At 53.5% G+C, this 10,153-nt stretch overlaps 1 long non-coding RNA gene across 2 annotated transcripts in view; it reads left to right on the top strand.

Annotated features, from left to right (window-relative positions):
- The window catches only part of LOC111538153, a 20,909-nt gene that overhangs the window by 5,428 nt on the left and 5,328 nt on the right, over window positions 1–10,153 (top strand). The window contains exons 1-2 of one of the 2 annotated variants that reach the window (XR_003306768.1): window positions 400–426; window positions 3,120–3,228. This is a non-coding gene — a long non-coding RNA (uncharacterized LOC111538153). Of the gene's footprint in view, window positions 1–399; window positions 427–3,119; window positions 3,229–10,153 lie in introns of those variants that run through there. The other variant, XR_003306767.1, reaches the window with a different exon arrangement.

The following is a 10,153-nucleotide window of genomic DNA, read 5'->3' on the forward strand; positions in this document are numbered from 1 at the left end:
CAGGTGCCAGCAGGTGGAGGCCCAGGTTTTGGGTGGTGGGCACACAGATGCCAGCAGGTGGAAGCTGAGCAGGGAGGAAGTTCTCATCAGCTCACCTGCCCACCTCCAAGCCCCAGGCTGGCCTGGACTATGTAGGGAGCCTTTGGGGTCAAAAGCAACCCACCCCCTATAACCTTCTCCAAGGGCGTGGACACCTGTAGGAAGGGAGGGAGATCAAATACTTTGGTTCAGATTACAGTTTTTTGTTTTGTTTTTGTTTTTGTTTTTTTCTAAAAATCAGAAAATGGTGAAGATGTAATCACCACACTCAGGTGTAACCTCTGCAGCTGGATTTCTAAACTAGAACCACTGGTCACGGGATTCAGATGTCCCTGAACTTGGATGGAAAAACGTTGCATCTTTATTTTCACCAACCTCTAGCCTAAAGTGAGTGTTCCTCAATAGAGAATGTGGCCAAAGGACCTGGCAGTCTCCACAGAACCTGGGACTCCACTGTCAGCAAAATCCTATGTATTTTCCCATCGTGTTTCAGTTGCTTTGACGTCTTGAAGCTTCATTTTTGTTCCTTCTTCAACACTGTTGGTCATGAGAGCTGCTGCTAGATCTGAATCAGTAGGTTTGTTTATCTATTGCCCAGGCTGGAGTACAGTGGCACAACCTCAGCTCACTGCAACCGCCACCTCCCTGGTTCAAGCGATTCTCCTGCCTCAACCTCCCGAGTACCTGGGGTTACAGGCGAGTGCCACCACACCCAGCTGATTTCTGTAGTTTTAGTAGACATGGGGGTCTCACCATGTTGGCCAGCCTGGTCTTGAACCCCTGACCTCAGGTGATCCACCCACCTCGGCCTCCCAAAGTGCTGGAATTACAGGCGTGAGCCACTGTGCCCAGCCTGAATCAGTAGATTAACAAGAAATTCAATAACAATTACTTTATTATTTTGGTGAACATATTTCAATATAGTTGGTGTATTAGTTGGTTCTCACACTGCTATAAAGATACTACCAGAGACTGGGTAATTTATAAACAAAGGAGGTTTTATTTATTTATTTATTTATTGAGACAGAGTCTTGTTTTGTCACTCAGGCTAGAGTGCAGTGGTGTAATCTTGTCTCGCTGCAACCTCCGCCTCCTGGTTTTAAGTGATTCTCCTGCCTCAGCCTCCCAAGTAACTGGGATCACAGGTGCGCGCCACCATGCCTGGCTGATTTTTGTATTTTTAGTAGAGACAGGGTTTCACCACATTGGCCAGGCTGGTCTTGAACTCCTGACCTCAAGTGATCCACCCACTTCAGCCTCCCAAAGTGCTGGTATTACAGGTGTGAGCCAACTCGCCCAGCCCACAAAGGAGCTTTAATTGACTCACAGTTCTGCATGGCTGGGAAGGCGTCAGGAAACTTACAATCATGGGGGAAGGGAAGCAGGCACCTTCTTCACAAGGTGGCAGGAGAAAGAAGTGCAAGCAGGGGAAATGCCAGCTGAAGCCGGGGCCCAGGTGATTCCTGAGGCCAAGAGGTCCCACGCCTGCCGCCTACTCGCTGGGACTCAGGGAAGTTGGTGGTGCAGTGTGGTCTGAGTCTGAAGGCTTGAGAGCTGGAGGGCTGATGGCAGTAATCTCAGTGTCAGGGCCAGAGAAGGTGAGGTGAGTGTCCCAGCTCAAGCAGCATGTCAGGAAGACTGGGGCAAATTCGCCTTTCTCTGCTTTCTGCACCATTGAGGTCCTCAGCAGACTGGGTGACGCCACTGTAAAGCAGGTGGGCCCGCTTAACAGCACCCACTGATTCAAATACTAATCTCATCTGGAACACCCTCGGACATCCCCAGAAGTAACCAACCAGCACCCTACGGCCAGGGGAGCTGACACATAAAGTCAACCAGCACACCGCCTGCGTGGAGAGGGAGCCCACAGGAGCTGGTGCTGCTGTCTCAACTCTGACCCTTGGCAGTGGGTCGTTCTAACCCCTGCCCCTATTTGTCTGTAGCTCCCACCCAACAGTAAGGAACCTGCCCCACCACCCACCATCCATTGACCGAACTGATAAGCTCCAGTGTGCAGGGGCAGCGGTGTAGGAATTGCTCACCTGTACCCCTCGGCAGAAGCATGTGTCTACCAGGGTACAGGGCTCACATGCAGGTCCATTTGCTTTTGGTTTCACAGACTTCATCATTTGTGAGGGTACCCAGGTCAGCGCCTTCCCCCAGCGCCTCCAGTGGGGCTGCTCCCTACATCTGTAATACAGCCAGAAGCTCTCGCCACACACGGCCCGCCTTCCGTCCTAGACATCCAGCCTCTTGACTGAACTTTAAAATTTGCATACGTTAAGGCTCACTCTTGCTGTAAAGTTCTGTGGGTTTTGACAGATGCATAGTGTCGTGTCTCTGCCATTACAGTGTCGTTCACATTAGTTTCCCAGCCCTAAAAACCCCCTGTGTTCCACCGATCCAACCACTTCCTCTTTCCCAAACTCCTGGCAACAACTATTTCCATAAATGTGTTTATGTGGTGGGTTTTTGGTGAACAATTTTATCAAATTAGAAATATTTCATTTGTTTCAATTTCTAATTTGCTCAGAAATTTTTAAAAAGTCACCAATGGCATCACTTGAGACATTGGGACCCTTTTTGCCCTGTCATCTATTCAGATGGTATTTGCATGGATTGGATTCTGATATTAAACCTTCTTTGAATTCCTGGGAGAAACCCTTAGACCTCTCAGGGTCCCAGCAGGAGATAGACCCACATTTAGAGCAGGTTACTTGTAGCAGTGTTTAACAAAGGGGCTCTTTATAAAGGTGGGACAGAGTATTGGAAACCTCAAGGGGCAGTACATGTCCCAGGACTGGCCAAAGGCATGTGTGGTGGACAGAAGTTTCTGGAATGTGAAGGAGAGTGCTGTGGAGAGGGAGATGCCTGGAGAGGAGCCATGACATTCCCAAGGTCACCTTACACAGTCATCTGCCATCATTTGCAGATCACATGTCAGCTTACTTAGCAAGCCCAACAGAATGGACAGGAAAACTTAACGTTATAAACACATAATTCTCCCCAGATGGACATAATAAATTCAGTGTGATTCTAATCAGAGTCTCATTTGGGCTTCATTTTTTTTTTTTTTTAAGAAATCAATAAATGCACTCGACATTTTACATGGAAGAATACCAATCAAAAGCAGCTAAGATGGTTTGAGAAAGAAGAAAATGGACATGCTGCTTGCTCCTACAAAGCCGGGTAACTGAAAGCGGCAGTGGAAGAGGCTGGGACCGTGGAGGGAGACCCAGGCTGCACGGGGTGGGAGACGGCTCCGCCAGGCGTTTCCTCCTGGCGCCCCCGGGGAGCTGAGGTTTGCGTAATTAATACTTGTGCTTGGTGGGAAGGAAGTGAGAGCAGAGGGCGCTGGGCCATTACTTCTCACTTTCTGGGACTCCAGCATCCTCAGGCAGGAGTGTCTCTGTCCTGGCAGGCAGGTCTTGGGCCTCAGGTCTGAACATCTGAATGTCTGTGCACCCCTGCCAGGGCCCCTCTTGGTCCTGCAGGCTCCTGGTGCTGACTGGGGCACAGGGAGCCCTGAAGATGTCTGGGGGTCTGTGGGTGCTGCAGGCACTGCTGGCTGGTTATAGTCCCAACAGTCCCCCGTTGTGGGCACTTTTCCTTCCACTTCACAGTGGAGGAAACAGGTTCTGAGAGGCAGCAGCTTTCCCAAGTTCAGGTGGGGCCAGGACTTGAACCCAGATCCCTGAGAACCTGAACCCAGGCATCTGCTCTTGCTCTCCAAGCTTCCAGACAAAGAAGGAGAGGGGGTGGCGACCGTCATCGGGAGGGGCTCCAGACGGAGGACAGGGCAAGGCAGAGCCCATTGGGCGGTCTGGGGTGGAGGCACCCGGGGAGCCCAAATCGGGGCACCTGGGAGGAGGAAGTTCTCAGAGGACTGCAGACCCTGCAGCTGTGCCTCTGAGGTCAGAACCGCCCACGCCCGCCAGGCAAGACGTGTGGCTCCCGGCTGCAGCCATCAGGGCAGAAATTCACGTCTCAGCTGAGGTTTAAGACACACCTGAACCTCTGCTAAAAATACTTGGGCAGCGTGGGTCTGGTGGAGTCGGCTGCAGGGTGCATCTGGGTGGGGGTCCCAGTGAAGCCAGAATAGGTGCCAGCGACCTGGAGAGCAGTGCAGTGTGGTGGGGGGTGTGGATGCCAGGCCTGCAGACCAGATCCACAGGGGAAACTGAGGTGGGGTGGGGAGGGCACAGTGAATGGCTGGCCTGCGGAGCCCCCATTTGTGGCTTTGCTGGCAAAGTGTGAAGCCTGTGCAAGGTAGGAGAGGCCACGGGCTGGCGGGAACCTGGGCGTCCTGGGCTGCCCAGAACGTGTTGCCTCAGTTTACCCAGCTGTACCATGCAGAGACCAACCTTGCCCCTCCCTTTCTCACCAGTGGTCAGTAAGATTTGGGTGGTGTTGGACATCGCCTGAACAGATGTGGAAGTGGAGGGGGGTTGAGGTGTAGGCAGGGGCTGTAAAGTACCCTGCAGTAATGGGGGGCAGGTGTTGGACACTGGGGTGCCAGAATCAGGCCCTGTGACCTCAGGGAGGCTAACCTGACTTCTGGTTCCCAATCCCCTTCTGGGTGAGTGGGCATGCTCCCCTTCCTTGATGAAGAGGGCTTGTTGGGGTTCTCTTCATCGACAAGGATGGGGTAGGAGCAGGGAAGCTTTGGAGCGAGAGGCTCTGGGCTGGGGAAAGAGGGAGCCCTGTGACTAGTCGGGGCAGGTCACTCTGACACCGGTCTCACTGTGGAGGGGGTGGTGTTGCTGAGACCTGCATGGGCTTGTGCTTCCAGGGGCCCCACCGGAATCCAGGACCACGAAGGTAGGGGGTGCTGGTGGTTTCTGAGTACCTTCCCACACTGCCCCCATGGCAGACCCCTCCCAGGAGATCCCAGACATTCCCCACTATGCAGGGGAAGGGTGGAGCCCCCTTTCCCGGGACTGCCTGCCTGAAGTCACCTCCCCTGGGCCTGTGTGTCCCTCCTGGGGAGGGACAGAAAGGAAGGTGGCAGCTGGAGGGCTTCCAGAGATCACTGACCAGCACCAGGCAGACAGGAAGACTCTGGAAGTCAAGCTATGACTTTTTTGAGACAGGATCTCGTTCTGTCACCCAGGCTGGAGTGCAGTGTTGCGATCTCAGCTCACTGCAACCTCCATCTCCTGGGCTCAAGTGATTCGCCTGCCTCGGCCTCCCAAAGTGCTGGGATAATCCGCATGAGCCACTGCTCCCAGCCTAAAAGGGACATTTTCATTTCATCAATTTCTTTCTTTTTTTTTTTTTTTTGAGACAGAGTCTTGCTCTGTCCCCCAGGCTGGAGTGCAGTGGCCGGATCTCAGCTCACTGCAAGCTCCGCCTCCCGGGTTCCCGCCATTCTCCTGCCTCAGCCTCCCGAGTAGCTGGGACTACAGGCGCCCGCCACCTTGTCCGGCTAGTTTTTTGTATTTTTAGTAGAGACCACAGGGTTTTCACCGTGGTCTCGATCTCCTGACCTCGTGATCCGCCCGCCTCGGCCTCCCAAAGTGCTGGGATTACAGGCGTGAGCCACCGCGCCCGGCCCATTTCATCAATTTCTTAATTTCCACTTTAGAGGGCAGGAAACTAAATCAGCCAGCTTGGTCCAATGGCAGGGGTTTAAGTCCCTTCTGGGGGCAGCCTGCCCTTCAATTGTGGGGGCTGCCTCAGGGCGCCTTTGATTTTGCATTGATGGGATGGTAGTACCACTCATCTTCCAAACCAGGACACCTTTGAAAGAGAAATACGTGCTCCTACCAGTGACGCCAGGACACCAGGGATGGTGCAGCCCACCTGCAGAGCTGAGGCCAGGCTCTGTCGTGGGCTGATGCACCGTAGCAGGACCAGCCGCAGACAAAACTCCTCAGACACTGAGTTACAGAAGGAAGGGGTTTATTTGGCCGGGGGCGTCGTCAAGACTCCTGTCTCAAGAGCCGAGCTCCATGAGTGAGCAATTCCTGTCTTTTTTAAGGGCTCACAACTCTAAGGGGGTGCGCATGAGAGGGTCCTGATCGATTGAGCAAGCAGCAGGTACGTGACTGGGGGCTGCATGCACCAGTAATCAGATCGGAGCAAAACAGGACAGGGATGTTCACAGCGCTTTTCTATACAATATCTGTAATCTATAGATAACAGAACTGATTAGATCAGGGGTCGATCTTTTTTTTTTTTTTTAATTTTTATTTTTTTATTTTTGAGACGGAGTCTGGCTCTGTCACCCAGGCTGGAGTGCAGTGGTAGGATCTCAGCTCACTGCAAGCTCCGCCTCCTGGGTTTGTGCCATTCTCCTGCCTCAGCCTCCCGAGTAGCTGGGACTACAGGCGCCCGCCACCTCGCCCGGCTAGTTTCTTGTATTTTTTAGTAGAGACGGGGTTTCACCGTGTTAGCCAGGATGGTCTCAATCTTCTGATCTCGTGATCCGCCCGTCTCAGCCTCCCAAAGTGCTGGGATTACAGGCTTGAGCCACTGTGCCCGGCAGGGGTAGATCTTTAACTACCAGGCCCAGGGTGCGGCGCTGGGCTGTCTGCCTGTGGATTTCATTTCTGTCTTTTAGTTTTTACTTTTTCTTTCTTTGGAGGCAGAAATTGGGCATAAGACAATATGAGGGGTGGACTCTTGGCGCCACAGGCAAAATGCATCTGTTTGTTGCTGTGTAACAAATGACCCTCAAATGTAAATCCCAGAGATCGTGTATTTGCACGGGGCTCAGCAGGACTGCCTCATCTCTGTCCCATGGCATCAGCGGGGGTGCCTAAGTGGGGGGTGGAGGGCCAGCTCCGTGATGGCTCACTCAGCATGGTGGCTGGGGGCCCAAGAGTCAGCCTCCCAGGGGAACACGGTGGAGGTGCATGGACTCCAGAGCTGTGAAAAGAAATTCCGTAATGGAGATGGTTATGTCAGGGCTATCTAAAAAGCAGCTGGGAGGGCAGGAGGAGCTGGACCCAGTCCAACTTGCCAGATGGAATTGACTCCTTGACCTGGGCCAAATCATGAACCAGCTGACTTCGATTTGAACTGTTCACACCAGGCCTGATCACTGGTCTCCTGGGGACAGGCACACCTGACTAGACTGATTATCAACCAGAGCTGTCCTACGCTGTTAAGCCCCCACCGTTGGTCACGGACCATGCCAACACCTTCTGGATGTGTGGACTCACTGCAAACCTTTGTAAGCCCTGCCGGGCCTCCCCGGCACAGGCACGACTGAGCTCCTGGCTAGATCTGTGTCTCCTGAATTGCGGTTCCTGAGACCCCCTTTTTCTTTTGTTTCCTGATCTGCAGTGTTGGTCTATTTCTTGTTCGTTGACAGAATATAGCTGGCAAGTCACCCACTCACTTTTTTTTTTTTTTCCTGAGATAGGGTCTTGCTCTCTTGCCCAGGTTGGAGTGCAGTGGTGCAATCATGGCTCACTACAGAATTGACCTCCTAGGCTCAAGCAATCCTCCTGCTTCAGCCTTGTGAGTAGCTGGGACTACAGGTGTGTGTCACTATGCCTGGCTCATTAAAACAAAAAAAAAATTTTTTTTTTGAGACGCCGTCTTGCTCTGTCACCCAGGCTGGAGTGCAGTGGCCGGATCTCGGCTCACTGCAAGCTCCGCCTCCCGGGTTCACGTCATTCTCCTGCCTCAGCCTTCCGAGTAGCTGGGACTACAGGTGCCCGCCACCATGCCCGGCTAATTTAAATTTAATTTTTTTTTGTTTTTGTAGAGAGGTGGGGGTTTCACTATGTTGCCCAGGCTGGTCTTGAACTCCTAGGCTCAAGTGATCGTCTTGCCTCAGCTTCTCAAAGTGCTGGGATTACAGGCGTGAGCATTTGTAATGCACCAAGCCAACACAGTTCACTTCTGTTGTCCTCTGTCAGCAGAGACTCAAAGTCCTGGCCAGGCTCAAGGGGAGGGGACACAGCCCCTGCATCTTGATGGGGGAGAGGCAGGGTTAGGAAGGCTTGTGGGATAGGAGATGGCGCGGTGGCCATTGTGGGACCCAGGCAGCCTCAGGAGGCATGGGGGATGAGGTATGGCGCTGCTCTCATGGGGAACATCTGAGCCCTGCGGGGGCAGCTGCGTCTCAGCAGTGCGGGTGTGCCCCTGGAGAGATGCTTCTCTGCTCACATGGGTTTTTGCCCGTGCCCTGTCTGCACAGTTTTCTGCGTGCTCTGAAGGAGCAGCCATGCATGCGGTTTCTGCTTCCTCTTTCTTGACACACGCTCGCTTGTGGGTGCCAGGACCCCATATGCTTTTGGTTCCCCTCTGTATGAGTGAGCCCAGGTTACCGTAACAGAAGACCTCAGCCTGGGCAGCTTAGACAGCAGACATTTATTTTCTCACAGCTCTGGAGCCTGGAAGTCCAAGATCAAGGTGCCGTCAGTGTTGGTTTCTGATGAAACCTTTCTCCCGGCCTTGCTGCGTCCGCCTCTGGTGTCTCCTCCTCTTCTTGGAAGGCCACGGTCCTGTTGGATTAGGGTCCACCCTTCTGACTTCGTAAAGGTCGTAGTTACCTTCTAAAGACCCTATTTCCAAATCGGTCACATTGGGGGTTGCGGCTTGACATAAGGATTTGGGGGGTCACACCTCAGTCCATAGCACCCTACCTCCCTGGTTGCCCCAGCTCTGCCTCTGCTACCCCCTCCTCTTCCCTCTCGGGAGGGGCCGTGCCCCATCTCATCTGTGAAGACTGCCCGAGTGCTACTGAGCCTGGCAGGTCCTGCCCCCGGCCCCGCTCCCACTCCCGCGCTCTCTCTGCACTGTCAGCCTCCCACCGCCCTCCATGTCCTCAGAAACACACTTGATGAGGCTGAAAGAACCGTGACTCTCTCGCCCGCCCCACCATCTGCTTTTGCCTCCCATGGGACACCCCACCACTCTGTCAAGCCCCGAGCCAGCCTCTCTCCGTGTTCTTCCCTCCCCTCACGGCCCCCACACCGAGGAGCCAGGCACCGCTTCCTAAATCTCCCTTCCTCCACTGCTCACCACCTCCCCTGCCGCCACCATATCCAGGGGCCAAAATGGTTCTGTCTGCTCTCCCTCCCTCCGCTGGGGCCTGAGGGCAGTCTGCTCCCATGGGAGCCTGCGGGATGCTGGCAAGCCACAGATGCAATCCTGTCCATGGCTCCTGCCTCACTGCAAGTTACAAACATGCCTCCCTTTTTCTGCTGTTGGAATGAAGTTCAGAACCACGGCCCTGAGGCCCCATCCCGTCTGGTCCTGCTGCCTCCAGCTGCGTCTCAGACCCCTCTCTGCACCCGTCCGCCTCCAGCCGCACTGACGTCAGTGCCAGGCGTGTGCCTCTGCCCTCCTTCCCCAGGGCCTTTGCACGTGTAGCTCCCGCTGCCTGAGTGCTCTTCCGTGGCTCTGGCTCAATCTGACATTCTATTTTTTCCTTGAAGAGTTAAGTGGAAGTTATATGCTCTATTTCTATTTTAAAATAGTCACTCTTAGAATTTTAACAAGTATATTTAGAATACAAAGATAGCCAGCATTTCCATCCTCCTCCTGACAGATCACACCCCTCTTGGCTCACAGATCATTATGACTGCCCAATACTCAGGTCTATCTTGCCTTTATTACCCTTCGCTTTCAACAGGGCTTTGTTGCACACAGCCAGCACCCACTGAGGTTTGCACGTTTGCACCCCACTCTTTCTGGCAGCCCAGGCATCCCCTCTTTCTGAGCTGTATTCTGTAGAGGTTCCTCTGCTGAGGAACTGGGTGGCGGTGTAGTCATTTTGCTCATCCAGTGCTTCTCCCATACCCGTAAGTGGGAGTGGAGCGGGGCGTGTGGGTCCGGCTGCTGTCTCTGCCTCTGCCTCAGCACTTTGGAGACGTTCATCTGCTTCTGTTCTTGCCATTCGTGGGGTCTGCCTCTAGCAAGTTCTCCTTCAGCATTCTGAGTGTACCAAGGGAGATCTAGGGATGGGCTGCTTTTATTCTTCCTGCTTGAGAGTGCTGCACTCTTGAGGCTGAAGTTTCCATATTTTATCAGTTCTGGAAAATTCTCAGCCATATTGTCAGGGAGGTAGTGGGCTCTCCCATTTTATCTATTTCCACCTCTTGGAATTCCTTCCTTCCTTCCTTCCTTCCTTCCTTCCTTCCTTCCTTCCTTC

The sequence above is a fragment of the Piliocolobus tephrosceles genome, chromosome 6, assembly GCF_002776525.5.
Source record: "Piliocolobus tephrosceles isolate RC106 chromosome 6, ASM277652v3, whole genome shotgun sequence".
In the NCBI taxonomy this organism is placed as follows: domain Eukaryota; kingdom Metazoa; phylum Chordata; class Mammalia; order Primates; family Cercopithecidae; genus Piliocolobus; species Piliocolobus tephrosceles.